The 14,772-nt window shown below is 48.5% G+C and overlaps 1 non-coding gene across 1 annotated transcript; it reads right to left on the bottom strand.

Annotated features, from left to right (window-relative positions):
- Positions 1–11,784: 11,784 nt before the first annotated feature.
- trnan-guu (transfer RNA asparagine (anticodon GUU)) lies at positions 11,785–11,858 on the bottom strand. Its single transcript has one exon. It is a non-coding gene; the product is annotated as a tRNA-Asn (tRNA).
- Positions 11,859–14,772: the final 2,914 nt, after the last annotated feature.

Here is a 14,772-nt window from a genome sequence, read left to right as displayed (position 1 = left end):
CATAAAGAGGAAGAGTCCACCACTGCTACTGGCAGGGCATTCCATGAACTCATGACTCGCTGAGTCAAGAAGCTACCCCTAACATCTGTCCTATACCTACCACTCCTTAATTTAAAGCTATGCCCCCTCGTAATAGCTGACTCCTTAGGTGGAAAAAGGTTCTCATTGCCAACCCGATCTAAACCCCTAATCATCTTGTACACCTCTATCAAGTCACCCCTAAACCTTCTTGTCTCCAATGAAAAAGGTCCCAAGTGCCTCAGCGTTTCCTCATACGATCTTCCTACCATACCAGGTAACATCCTGGTAAACCTCCTCTGCACTCGTTCCAATGCCTCCACATCCTTCCTATAGTATATCGACCAAAACTGCACACAATACTCCAGATACGGCCGCACCAAAGTCTTATACAACTGCAACATGACCTCAGGACTCCGGAACTCAATTCCTCTACCAATAAAAGCTAGTACGCCATATGCCTTCTTCACAGCACTATTTACCTGGATGGCAACTTTCAGAGATCTGTGTACATGGCCACCAAGATCCCTCTGTTCATCCACACTACCAAGTATCCGACCATTAGCCCAGTAATCCATCTTCTTGTTACTCTTAACCAAAATTGAACTCCATTTGCCACCTTTCTGACCAGCTCTGCAGCTTAACTATATCTCACTGTAACCTGCCACATCCTTCCTCACTGTCAACAACTCCACTGACTTTCGTATCATCCGCAAACTTGCTCACCCAACCTTCTAGCCCCTCCTCCAGGTCATTTGTAAAAATGGCAAACAGCAATGGTCCCAAAACAGATCCTTGTGGAACACCACTAGTAAATGCACTCCAAGATGAACCTTTACCATCAGCTACTACCCTCTGTCTTCTTCCAGCCAGCCAATTCCTAATACAAACCTCCAACGCACCCTCAATGCCATACCTCCGTATTTTTTGCAGTAGCCTACCATGGGGAACCTTATCAAACGCCTTACTAAAATCCATATACACTACATCTACCGCTTTACCCTCGTCCACCTCCTTAGTCACTTTCTCAAAGAATTCAATAAGGTTTGTGAGGCACGACTGGCCCTTCACAAAACCATGCTGACTATCCTTGATCACATTATTCCTATCCAGATGTTCATAAATCCTATCCCTTACAATTTTCTCTCTAAGACTTTGCCCACAACAGAAGTGAGACTCACCGGCCTATAGGAACTAGTGTTATCCCTACTCCCCTTCTTGAACAAGGGAACCACATTTGCTATCCTCCAGTCTTCTGGCACTATTCCTGTAGACAACGAGGTTATAAAAATCAAGGCCAATGGGTCTGCAATCTCTTCCCTTGCTTCCCAGAGAATGCTAGGATATATGCCATCAGGCCCAGGGGACTTATCTATTTTCACCCTTTCCAGAATTTCCAATACCTCTTCCCTACATACCTCAAAGCCATCCATTAAAATTAATTGTGACTCAATATTCATATCGGCAACAATGTCCTGTTCCAGAGTGAATACTGATGAAAAGTATTCATTCAGTGTCTCCCCAATCTCTTCGGCCTCCATGTGCAACTTCCCACTACTATCCTTGACTGAACCTATTCCAACCTGAGTCATTCTTTTATTCCTGACATACCTATAGAAAGCCTTTGGGTTTTCCCTAATCCTCGAGTATTCCTGATGAAGGGCTTATGCTCGAAACGTCGAATTCTCTATTCCTGAGATGCTGCCTGGCCTGCTGTGCTTTGACCAGCAACACATTTGCAGCTTTTCCCTAATCCTACCAACCAAGGACTTTTCATGCCCCCTCCTTGCTGCTTTTAACTTTCTCTTCAGATCCTCCCTGGCTACCTTATAACTCTCAATCACCCCAATTGAACCTTCACGCCTCATCTTTACATAGGCCGCCCTCTTCGCTTTAACAAGGGATTCCAATTCATTATTAAACCACGGCTCCCTCACACGACGTTTTCCTCCCTGCCTGACAGGTACATACTTATCAAGGACACTCAATAGTTGCTCCTTGAACAAGCTCCACATATCGATTGTGCCCTTCCCTTGAAGCCTACTTTTCCAAGCCACGCATCCTAAGTCATGCCTCACCGCATCATAATTACCCTGCCCCCAGCTATAACTCTTGCCCTGCAGTGCACACGTTTCCCTCTCCATCACCAGAGTAAAAATCACCGAATTGTGGTCACTGTCCCCAAAGTGCCCACCTACCTCCAATTCTAAGACCTGGCCTGATTCGTTACCCAGAACCAAATCCAGTACGGCCTCACCTCTTGTTGGCCTGTCAACATATTGTGTCAGGAAACCCTCCTGCACACAATAGATAAACACCGACCCATCTAATGTACTCGAGCTATGGCTTTCCCAGTCAATATCTGGAAAGTTAAAGTCCCCCATAACAACCACCCCATTACTTTCACTCTTCTCCTGAATCACCCTCGCAATCCTTTCTTCTACGTCTCTAGGACTATTAGGAGGCCCATAGAAAACTCCTAACAGGGTGTCCTCTCCTTTCCTATTTCTAACTTCAGCCCAACGCACCTCAGATGGCGAGTGTTCATCCACCGTCCTTTCCACCGCTGTAATACCATCCTTGCAAAGCAATGCCACACCTCCCCTTCTCTTACCCCCACCTCTGACCCTACTAAAACATTTAAACCCTGGAACCTGCATCAGCCAATCCTGTCCCTGTTCTACCCATGTCGCAGTAATAGCCACAACATCGAAATCCCAGGCACCAACCCACGCTGCAAGTTCACCTATCTGATTTCGTATACTTCTCGCATTGAAGTATACTTCAATGTCACATTGCTGTTTAGAGGCACCCTCCTTCAAGTTTGATGCCATGCTCCTAATCCCCCTACACTCAAGGTCCTGCACCCTAAAGCTACAGTCTAGGTTCCCATGCGCCTGCAGAGTTAGTTTAAACCCCCTCCCCAAAAGATACGTAGCAAACGTCCCCCCAAGGACACTGGTGCCCCTCAGGTTCAGGTGTAGACTATCCTGTTTATAGAGGTCCCACCTTCCCCAGAAAGAACCCCAGTAATCCGGATACCGGAATCCCCCCCTCCTGCACCATCCCTGTAGCCACGCATTTAACTGTTCTCTCTCACTATTCCTCGACTCTCTATCACGTGGCACGGGTAACAAACCAGAGACAACAACTCTGTTTGTTCTAACTCTGAGCTTCCAACCTAGCTCCCTGAAAGCCTGCCTAACATCCTCATCCCTCTTCCTACCTATGTCGTTGGTGCCAATGTGGACCACGACTTCGGGCTGCTCCCCCACCCCCTTAAGGACCCGGGAAACACGATCAGAGACGTCACTTACCCTTGCACCTGGGAGGCAACATACCAATCGTGAGTCTCTCTCGCCCCCACAAAACCGCCTATCTGTGCCACAAAATATCGAGTCCCCAATAACTATTGCTCTGCTCTTCTCCAACCTTCCCTTCTGAGCAACGGGAACAGGCTCCGTGCCGAGGCCTGAACCCCATTGCTTACCCCTGGTAAGTCTTCCAACACACAAGTATCCAAAATGGTATACTTGTTCTTGAGGGGAACGACCGCAGGGGGTCGCTGCATTGGCTGCTTTCTACAAGTTCCCCTCACTGTCAACCATCTGTCTGCAATCTTTGGAATTACTACTTCCCTAAAGTTCTGATCTATGACCCCCTCTGCCTCCCGAATGATTCGAAGTTCATCCAACTACAGCTCAAGTTCACGAACACAGTCTTGGAGGAGCTCTTCCTGCAAGTGTAATCAGCAGGGACGACCATGGCATCCCACACCTCAAACATGTCGCAAGAGGAACATTACACTGCCTTCACTACCATCCCACTAAAAGTAACTTCTAAAAAATGCTAGGTCTAAAGAATAGAACCAGCAAAACGCAGCACTTACCTGCTTACCACAACGGGTCTTATTATCAGGTTAGAGGAGGAGGGCGGGTGGGAGGCACTACCCATGTAGTGCCTGGGGTTCCTCTCCTGCGCGCCTTTACAGGGAAAAAAAACCTACCCAGGTAAGCTTGCGCTACACCAGCTTCTGGGTCCGCTCCGCGCTTTTTTCCAAGAAAGGCGCGCAGGCGAGTCCCGGGGATGTGACTTGACTCTCCAGTCTCCCCAATGTTATAGAGATCGCATCGGGAGCAATAGATACAAAAAATTAAATATAAACTGTTAAACAAACGTAACCGCGTCTACAAACAGGCACTGCCAAACAGCCCTGTCCTGCTCCGCCGAGAGAGTGAGGATTGTTCACTCGTTTATAGCTGCAGAAACAATCATCCCAACACATGCAAACAAATCCGCATCAGGATGCTATTTCAATGAGCTACTTCACTCTGCAGCACCGAGGAACGACGAAGATCAATAAACAACCGTACAGCGCATTTAAGACGATTGGATAGCCCGTCGACCCGCTGAAAACTGCTTCCCTGACCGGGAATCGAACCACGGGCCGCGGGGGTGAGAGCGCCAAATCCTAACCACTCGACCAGCAGGGAGACGTAGATCCGCTCCTGTAGCTCTGCTGAAAATTTCCTCTCTGCCCGGGAATCGTACCCGGGCTGCGGCAGTAAGAAGACTTCCACCGATCTCGAGAACATTGGGGAGACTAGAGAGTCAAGTCACATCTCCGCGACTATCCTGCGCGCCTTTATAGGGAAAAAAGCGCGGAGCGGACCCAGAAGCTGGTGTAGCGCAAGCTTACCTGGGTAGGTTTTTTTCCCCTGTAAAGGCGCGCAGAGGAGAGTCCCAGACTCCTTCTGCAGTTTCTGCAGGCACCAAGGAATATGCGCAGTGCTTTGCTGACACCGGCGGTCATGCGCAGTGCTTGCTGACACCGCGGAGCATGCTCAGTATGTAGGAATTTGTTACAATTTTAAAGTTAAAAATCACGAAACACCTCGTTAGAGTCGAACAGACTGATTTGGAAGCACTAGCTTTCAGAGCGCTGCTCCTTCACCAAGTGACTGTGGAGTATAGCATCGTTAGACACAGAATTTACGATCTTATACTCCACCACCGCCTGATGAAGGAGTGGCGCTCCGAAAGCTAGTGCTTCCAAACAAGCCGATTGGACTGTAACCTGCTGTTGTGTGATTTTTAACTTCGTACACCCCAGTCCATCACGGGCAAGTCCACATCATGACAAATTTTAAGTATCCAAATGCGAATACAAGAGAAAAATACCAAAGCAATGTTTTGTCGAAATGTTTTTCCCCTGTGCCTCGACATGTTATTCCTTTTGCATTTTGTCTGGCTGCTCAATGTTTCTGTCTTTTCCCCAGGGTAGAGGTATTCCAAAACTACAGGGCATAGGTTCAGGGTGAGGGGAAAAGATTTTAAAAGATTTAAGAAACTAGGAATATAACATTCATCCCTTACAGGGCGAAAGTGAGGACTGCAGATGCTGGAGATTAGGGTCGAGACTGTGTGCTGGAAAAGCACAGCAGGTCAGGCAGCATCTGAGGAGCAGGAGAATCGATGTTTTCGGCAAAACTCTTCATCAGAAAATAGCCATGGGGAACTGCACGGCTGCAGCGTAATCGAGTGGGTCTGGGTGGGATGCTGTTGGGAAGGTCGGTGTGAATGGCCTGCAGGGATGATATGCCTTAGCCATGCTTATGTTGAGAAATGATTTCCCCAAATCTGCTGTGGGACGAGTGGGTTCCAGTTCGCGGGACACTGACACCAGTCCTGGGAAAGGTGGGATTTGTGTTGTCTCTCGCTTCACATTCTGCCCCTTGTCCATTTTCTCCCCACCCACTGCCCCCCTGCCCTTTCGCCCCTTTTCACACTGCACCCCGATTCTCTCCCCAACCCTCTAAACCACAGTCATTCTCTACTCCCCAACCACTGTACCCTCTCCATTTCTCTCCCTTCTCCACCACCACCAGTGCCCCCGCCCGTCCTTTCTCGTGCCTCAGCCCTCTTTGATCTAGTGGCCCAGCAGAGGCTGATAGCCAAGTTTAGAACACATGAGGATGGCCTCAGCCGAGACCCTGGGATCATGTCACACTACAGGAGACCCACCTACACAATACACTCTCACATACACAAGCACACTCTCTTACATACTCTCACGCTCGTGCAGACTCTCACTGATAGACATGCTCTCTCTCAGACACACAGTAATACATCCCCACACACCATCTCACATGCTTATACACCATCTCTCTCTCTCTCTCTCTCACACACACACACACACACACACACACACACACAAACACACACACACACACACTGCACCCAGCATGCACACGCGCACACACACGCTCTCTTTCATGCATGCACTCACATACAGAAGTTTTGGGGTGAACTGCGTTTGCAGGATTATATATTTGGAAATAGAACCAGTCTCACTCAAGATTAGGATACAGATAGACCCTATTCATGCATTGTCTGACCTGAGGTGTCACCATCTTTTATTGAACCTTAGGGTTACCTGGAGAATGTGACTTTTAAAAGGTTCTGGGGTTTACAGATTAATGAACCGAAATCTACAACCCGTTTTAAAAGATGAAAGACTCAACAGCAATCTAGGTTTCTTCAATATATCATTTATGTTGCATAACACTATAATCTTTTATTCTATATTCTGTGTCTTATGATCCTCCTCCACAGAAACACAGATCCAAGGAGATCTGTCCCAACTTTCCAATCTACCTTCATTGCTGCCACTCCTCAGGCACGGCACCATTCACGTCAACCTGTTCATACCCTGAGACCGACGAGCTACATGCCATGGGCGCAGCCAGCTCCAGAAGGAGCTGAGACTTGCTCAGTATGAAATACATTGTACATTCCTCCCAGAATTTCAAGCAGCAACGAGTTTCAAGAACATCTGCTTCTCAGTCTGTCTCCCTGTTCCCAGAACACTGCTGTTTGTCCCGTCCCCAGGGACCGGGCTCTCTCCACTAGCGGATAATTGAACCATTTTGTTTCTACTTACAAGCTGTGCTGGTGGAAGGCAGAGCCCATTCGCTCTTCTGCTCTCTCTCACTATCACAGGGGGTAGGAGACGTCATTGACACGAATGCATCAAATAGCAACTTTGAACTTGTTCCAAAGGTCTGTTATGGGAGAAATGGCAAGGTGATGTGCTATCGGGACAGACAGAAATGGAGACCGGAGAGTCTTCCCTCAGGTAAATTGATACGAGTGCCTTCTTGTGCAGCCTGTTTGGTGTTCAGAATTTGCCTTGACACTGCAATCCTGCAGAAAGTATTTTATTACACAGGCGTCTGTTTCTTTACCGCAGGAAATGGACAAAAACAGCAAGTCATGTGTTTCAAATTCACCAGTTCATTACCATCTGAGAGAAGAGGTTTCACACTTGAGGTCATAACACACCGACAGAAGAGCACAAGACAACTCAGAGCTCCACAAGGGTGCCAGCGCAACTGTGTAAATCTGACCCGAACCACTCTCTGCACGAAAACGTCCTTCATAATGTAATTTTACCTTCCTTTCCCCAAGACTCTGCCTAATTGTTAGCGATCCTTTCAGGCGTGGTACTATTTTCACTATATTATTTTCTCTGTCTCGACCCCTCATGTCTTGGAAAACTTCAAATGGGCCAGATTTCGAACTTCTGTTCTTAACATAGGATACAGGGAACAGGAGAAGACCACGCAGAACTGCACGACTGTATCAACTCGACTGTGCACATTGGGCCAGTATATCACTGTGAAATATTTATGCCCAAGCTTTGGTCGGAAGCAGATAGAAGGCGAGACAGTGACTTACTGACACTAACCACTCCCTGTACGAAAAAGTTCTTCCTCCTGTCACTTTTTTTTATCCTCGTGGCTTTACAATTCTGCCGAAACGTTGTGGATCCTTTCAGGTGTGGGAACATTCTCACAACATTATTTCCTGTTTCTAGGTCCCTCACGACTTGGAAAATTTCGGTTCTCCGAGGAGAGCTGTCCCAATTTTCCAATCTACCTTCATTGCTGACATTCCCCAAACACCGCACAGCTCACGTCAACCTGTTCGACACTATCTCCAACCATTTCACTTCCCTGTATTCTGCCTTGTCCGTACTCCAGGCAGCCCAACCTCGTTTCTCCAAGGTGCTTTTTGCGAAAATTAATCAGGCAGTTTTGCAGAAGTCAAGTTTTAGAAAAACCGCGGGCTCGTCCGGGATTTGAACCCGGGACCTCTCACAACTCATCACAATAAGGCACCCTAAGCGAGAATCATACGCCTAGACCAACGAGCCAGAGAGCCGGCGCTGGGAGAATGCCCCACACCGCTTGATTGACCTGAGACGTGCTCACTATGAAATACATTTGAGATTGCTCTAAGAATTGCAAGCTGCAAAGAGTTTCTCGAACAGCTGTTTCTCATTCAGTCTCCCTGCTGCTGTTTGTCACGTCCCCAGGAACCGGGCTCTCTCCACTGGCAGATAATTCAACCATTTTGTTTTTAAACTCTTCTATGACACCCGAGCGGCCAGTGACAAGCATTGCCCTCCTCACCATACGATACAGAGAACAGGAGAAGACCACGCAGAACTCCACGAGTGTATCAACTCGACTGTGCACATTGGGCCAGTATATCACTGTGAAATATTTATGCCCAAGCTCTTTTCGGAAGCAGATGAGAAGGCGAGGTGCAGAACAGAGCGTTGTTATACGGGAAAGCTGCTAAAGACGACATTGAGTGAATAGGAGAGAATGGGCTATGGTTCCAACACGCACCCGTTGCGCCAGGGGTTACACTTCGGGTCCACTCTTCCTTCACTCGCAACACCCCACACCCACCTCCCATGGTGCCAAGTCGCTTTCGCCTGCAACCGCCGAATGTGTAACACCTGCCCATTTACCTGCTCCCTCCTGAATATCCAAGGGCTCAAACATACCTGCCCAGGTGAAGCAGCACTTTTGCCACAACCTATTCCACTGCATTCGCTGCTCACAGTGTCGTTTCCCCAATGTAGCATGAAGCATAAACTGGGTGACTGCTTCGCAGAACATCCCGGTTCTGCCCGCAGGAAAAAGGCCCTGACCTTGCGGTTGCCTGCCACTTTAACAAATCACCCTGTTCCCTGGCCAACATCTCTGTCTCAGGCTTGCAGCAGTGTTCTAGCTCCAGATGAAAGAACAACACCTCATTTTCCACTTGGAGACCTCACAGCCCTCCGGTCTTCAATATCGAGTTCCATAACTTTAGGGCCTGAACTCCCCCATGTCCTTGACCTCTACCACACAAACGATTCCTTGTTATCACCTCGTCTGCTATGACACACTACGTATTGTTAGCCACTAACAGTCTCCATGAACAGTTATTCGCCCTCTCACGCGGATCGTTATTCACTCCTACGTCCTTCCTATTGTTCTCTCTCCCTGAGCTGGCGGCAAACACAGCAATGTACATTGGAGTCTCTGAGCCAGCTGAAACTTGCTCAGTGTGAAGTAAATTCCACATTGCTCCAAGAATTGCAAGCAGCAAAGCGTTTCCAGAACTTCTGCTTGTCATTCTGTCCCCGGGGCAATGATGTTTGTCGCATCCCCAGGAACTGGACTATCTCCACTGCTCGATAATTAAACCAGTTTATTTCTACTTGCACGTTGTTCTGGGGGGGTGGGGCGGGGTGTAGGGTGGTGGCGGGTAGAGTCCATTCGCTCTTCTGCTCTCTCTCTCTCTCTCTCTCTGAAACCCTTGGGGTGAGAGGTGTCAGTTGCATTAATGCGGGGAACATGAACAACTTTGATTGTGAACTTTCTCCAAAGGTCTGTTATCGGAGAGATAGAAAGATGCTGTGCTGGCAGGACAGAGAGAAATGGACACCGAGGACTCTTCGCCCAGGTAAATTGACATTGTTGTGCAGCCTTCTTGGTGTTCAGAAATCGTCCTTCACGCAGCAATCTTACGGAAAGTCTATTGCAAAGTGGGCATCGCTTTCTTTGTTGCTACCGTGCAGCAGTTAACATCTGAGCCCCAAGTGTCCCAGATGAAGAGGCTCCGAGTGAAACCTTCACTCACTGAAAGTCCTCCCCACGGCCCTGAGCTGAGGTATTTCAGTCAGTCCAACACAGAAGGGACGGTTAAAAATGAACCAGTTTTGCTCCCTCAGCCTCTCTGTCCCAGAGACAGGCAGTGGGACGGCATAAACACGGAGCACCGTTCTGGCGCAGACAGAAGCCGTTCAGCCCATCGAGTCCACGGCGACTGCATGTCTCTCTCTCTCTGAGGATATTCACAATCGGTGGTATCCGTCCTAATAGTGGTGGAACTGTGTCTGAGTCGTGATGCGCTTTTTGACATGCTTGTCATTCACGTCTTGTCATGCAGCGAATTATTGCAGGGAATGGACGAAAATGCAACTTGACGAGCTCACTGACATCGCAGAGAACTGGTTTTGCTGATCAGTTCAGAAGAACACGATGCCACCGAGACTTCTAAAACCACGCCCCTTGAATGGAGTGGGGTTGGTGAGTGCACGGGTACGCTACGTGTCATTCAGAAGAGAGCGTTCGAGGTAGCATTGAACAATAGCAGAGGATGGTTTCGATCCATTGGCCTCGGGGTTATGGGCACAGCACGCTCCCGCTGCGCCACTCTGCCGCTACGCTCGAACCCCTGTCCACAGAGCACTTCAGGTTTTCATCTGGCACGCGGCTCGCACGTTCGAGACTGATGTCAAAGACCTCCACTGCTGTCGTGTGATATGCTGTTTCGCAGACGTACGGAGGCTGTGTAAATAGAAACGTTTTTACTAAATTTCCACATTCTGTTGGTCGAACTGTGATTTCACACTGAATCACAGTCCAACAGTTAGGTGGACTCAGATGCGTCATCCATTGCGCCCCGGCCCTTTGCGTATCTTACGCCACCATGCTGCAGAGTTCTGACGTTAACACGGACATGCGCAGCAATGGGAACAGTCACAAGGTCAACAACCAAAGATAATCAGCGTCACTGATTCCCTTCCACAGTCACAACTTTGTGAAGCAGTATCTTTCACTGGCAAAGGAAACACCCTTGTCCTCAGGTGCCTGCTTCATTTCGATCACGATTTCCAGCCCCTCACTGTTCTAGTCTCATTTCCAAACACTTGGCTCATAGCCTCAAAAGAAGCTCTGCGTGTATCTGCTTGTTCCACCCGAACAGGCAGTGGGTTACAGTTTCCCACCACTCCCAATGTGAGTGAAATATTTTTCCCCCTCCACTGATTTGAATCTTAAAGAAGAAGCCGGGGAGCAAGCTCCCTTTCTTTTCGGCGACATTTCTCATTTTGTAGTCGGCAGGGTTCACACCTGCGTGGGGAAAGCGCAATGGATTTCAAGTCCATCGCATTAACCACTCGGCCCACGAATACAGAACCACACTGACAGCTTCACTTCCCAGGTCTGTCTGCCTGTGGAGCAGAGAAAGAGTGAATTATCGCAGAGTTTGTTTGAATCCAATCATTTCACAGTGATTCGAAAGGGTTAAATATCTGCACACGGCGAGTCTAGGTGTTTCATCGCAAAAGATGAAATGAACTTTCAGTCAAAAACAAAGCACGAGACTGCAGGAGGAACTGAGAAGGTCAGGCAACATCGGTGGAATGAGAATCAGAGACGTTTCAGAATTCCGTTTTCTCCGACAGGGACTGTCACGTTTCTCTTTTTGTCTCGGTTTCTCCAGCATCCGCATTCCCTCACGTCAGACATTAATTCAATCCAGAAACCCCTTTGGGGAAAGGATTTCTGTTTGGGGAACATTTTCCTGACCCCATTAAAAGCGGACGGTTTCAAAGCCAAGAACGGGCAGCAAACACACCGCCCCTGGGTGGGCTCGAATCACCAACCTTTCGGTTAACAGCCGAACGCGCTAACCAATTGCGCCACAGAGGCAGGTGCGAGCGTGGGCTGCACCATCGCTTAGGGGAGGCTGTTAGTGAGTTCATAATTCAGCCGGCCCCGCCGAGAATTACAATTGTCGTCTATCAGTTTTACTTTTCCATAATAAAGCCTGGGACATTCATTGTGGAGACACCGGGGACAGTCTGCAGACACATCCATGTCACGAGGAACTAGCTTTGTGCTCCGGGGCCGTCGCCCTTCCAGCCTTTCAGTGTTTTGCCTGTTCCCGAGTTCTCTCATTGGCTCGGAGGAGAGAAGGGGTTTGAATTCCTGATGTGCAGGAACGACAATTCTTTCAATGTCTCAGATCAGTTCATACCCCGAGAACATCAGAGTCAATCTCCCGGCCTCTACAACAAGAGGACGTTGTCTGGACTGTCTCTGGACAATCGTTAGGATGAATGTAGATTGGTAAATGTATTTGGTGACAGTTCTGTTCTAGCCCTGTGAGCGAAACGTGCATCTGAGGAAATAAAAGGGTCATTAACAACATCGATCTGAAATTGGATACGTGACAAGAAACAGAGCCATCACTAACAGTTTGCTTTTGAACTGGAGAAGGTTTCTCGTGAAATTAGCTTGAGGCTCGAGGTATGCAAGGTCAACATAACTTAGGTAAAACACGCAAACACTTGCCTCTTTAGCAGACAGTGAAAGGATTACAAGACGCAAATTAAACATTTTCGACAAGTGACACAGGGGACTGGGAAGATAGGTATTATAAACTGTGAACACCAATGTTCTGGAGCACAATACTTCCATTCAAAGACCGAAAACATCCAGGTCCTGATTAATCAGATTGCATTGTGGTACTTTTCTGCAAAACTTCCACTTGTAATGTCCTACAAAAGAGTGACAAAACCCATCCCTGTCAGCCCAGGATAGAAAATCCGAAGGGATGAACGTTTGCTTATTTTCTGAAGACTCACAAAGCCAAGACTGGGTTTTGGTGATTGTTTCCTTTCCACTCCCAGGAGCCGCAGTGGTTGGGGCGGTGGGTTGGGAAAAGTAAAACGTGCCCGTCAGCAGCGTGTGGGGTTATTTCAGCTTCCTCTCATCTGACAACGCTGTGACTTGACTCCGATGTTCTCAGAGATATTTATTGACGCGAGACAATGAGAAGATTCTCATTCCCGCAGATCGGGAATTCAAACCGTTTGCCGGCTTCAGGACAATGAGAAAGATTAATTGGGGTGTGTGAAGAAGCTGTGAGCTGCATTTCAAACAGTTAGGTGGACTCAGATGCGTCATCCATTGCGCCCCGGCCCTTTGCGTATCTTACGCCACCATGCTGCAGAGTTCTGACGTTAACACGGACATGCGCAGCAATGGGAACAGTCACAAGGTCAACAACCAAAGATAATCAGCGTCACTGATTCCCTTCCACAGTCACAACTTTGTGAAGCAGTATCTTTCACTGGCAAAGGAAACACCCTTGTCCTCAGGTGCCTGCTTCATTTCGATCACGATTTCCAGCCCCTCGCTGTTCTAGTCTCATTTCCAAACACTTGGCTCATAGCCTCAAAAGAAGCTCTGCGTGTATCTGCTTGTTCCACCCGAACAGGCAGTGGGTTACAGTTTCCCACCACTCCCAATGTGAGTGAAATATTTTTCCCCCTCCACTGATTTGAATCTTAAAGAAGAAGCCGGGGAGCAAGCTCCCTTTCTTTTCGACAACATTTCACATTTTGTAGTCGGCAGGGTTCACACCTGCGTGGGGAAAGCGCAATGGATTTCAAGTCCATCGCATTAACCACTCGGCCCACGAATACAGAACCACACTGACAGCTTCACTTCCCAGGTCTGTCTGCCTGTGGAGCAGAGAAAGAGTGAATTATCGCAGAGTTTGTTTGAATCCAATCATTTCACAGTGATTCGAAAGGGTTAAATATCTGCACACGGCGAGTCTAGGTGTTTCATCGCAAAAGATGAAATGAACTTTCAGTCAAAAACAAAACACGAGACTGCAGGAGGAACTGAGAAGGTCAGGCAACATCGGTGGAATGAGAATCAGAGACAGCATTTCAGAATTCCGTTTTCTCCGACAGGTACTGTCGAGTTTCTCTTTTTGTCTCGGCTTCTCAGCATCCGCATTCCCTCACGTCAGACATTAATTCAATCCAGAAGCAATCACCCCAACATCTACGAACAAATCTGCATCTGGATGCTATTTCAACGAGCTACTTCACACTGCAGCACCGAGCAAGCTTCCCTGGGTAGGTTTTCTTTCCTATAAAGGCGCGCAGGAGAGGAACCCGAGGCACTACAGGGGTAGTGCCTCCCACCCGCCCTCCTCCTCTAACCTAATAATAAGCTCAGAAGTGGTAAGCAGGTGCATGGTCGTCCCTGCTGATTACACTTGCAGGAAGTGTACCCATCTCCAGCTCCTCCAAGACCGTGTTCGGGTACTGGAGCTGGAGTTGGATGAACTTAGAATCATTCGGGAGCCAGAAGGGGTCATACATCGGAGCTTTTTGGAAGTAGTAGCTCCAAAGATTGCAGACAGATGGGTGACAGTGAGGGGGACTTGGAGAAAGCAGCCAATGCAGCGGCCCCTGCCGTCGTTCCCCTCAAGAACAAGTATGCCATTTTGTATACTTGTGGTGTTGGTGGGGTGGGGTGGGGTGGGGTGGGGTGGGGGGGGGGGGGTTGACTTACCAGGACTAAGCAATGGGGTTCAGGCCTCTGGCACGGAGCCTGTTCCCGTTGCTCAGAAGTGAAGGTTGGAGAAGAGCAGAGCAATAGTTATTGGGGACTCGATAGTTTGGGGCACAGGTAGGCGGTTTTGTGGGGGCGAGAGAGACTCACGATTGGTATGTTGCCTATCGTGAGTGCAAGGGTACGTGACGTTTCTGATCGTGTTTCCCGGGTCCTTAAGGGGGTCGGGGAGCAGTCCGAAGTCGTG

The sequence above is a fragment of the Hemiscyllium ocellatum genome, assembly GCF_020745735.1.
Source record: "Hemiscyllium ocellatum isolate sHemOce1 chromosome 27 unlocalized genomic scaffold, sHemOce1.pat.X.cur. SUPER_27_unloc_26, whole genome shotgun sequence".
Classification (NCBI taxonomy): domain Eukaryota; kingdom Metazoa; phylum Chordata; class Chondrichthyes; order Orectolobiformes; family Hemiscylliidae; genus Hemiscyllium; species Hemiscyllium ocellatum.
Note: the sequence above shows the minus strand (reverse complement) of the source record. Positions and strands in the feature narration are given on the sequence as shown.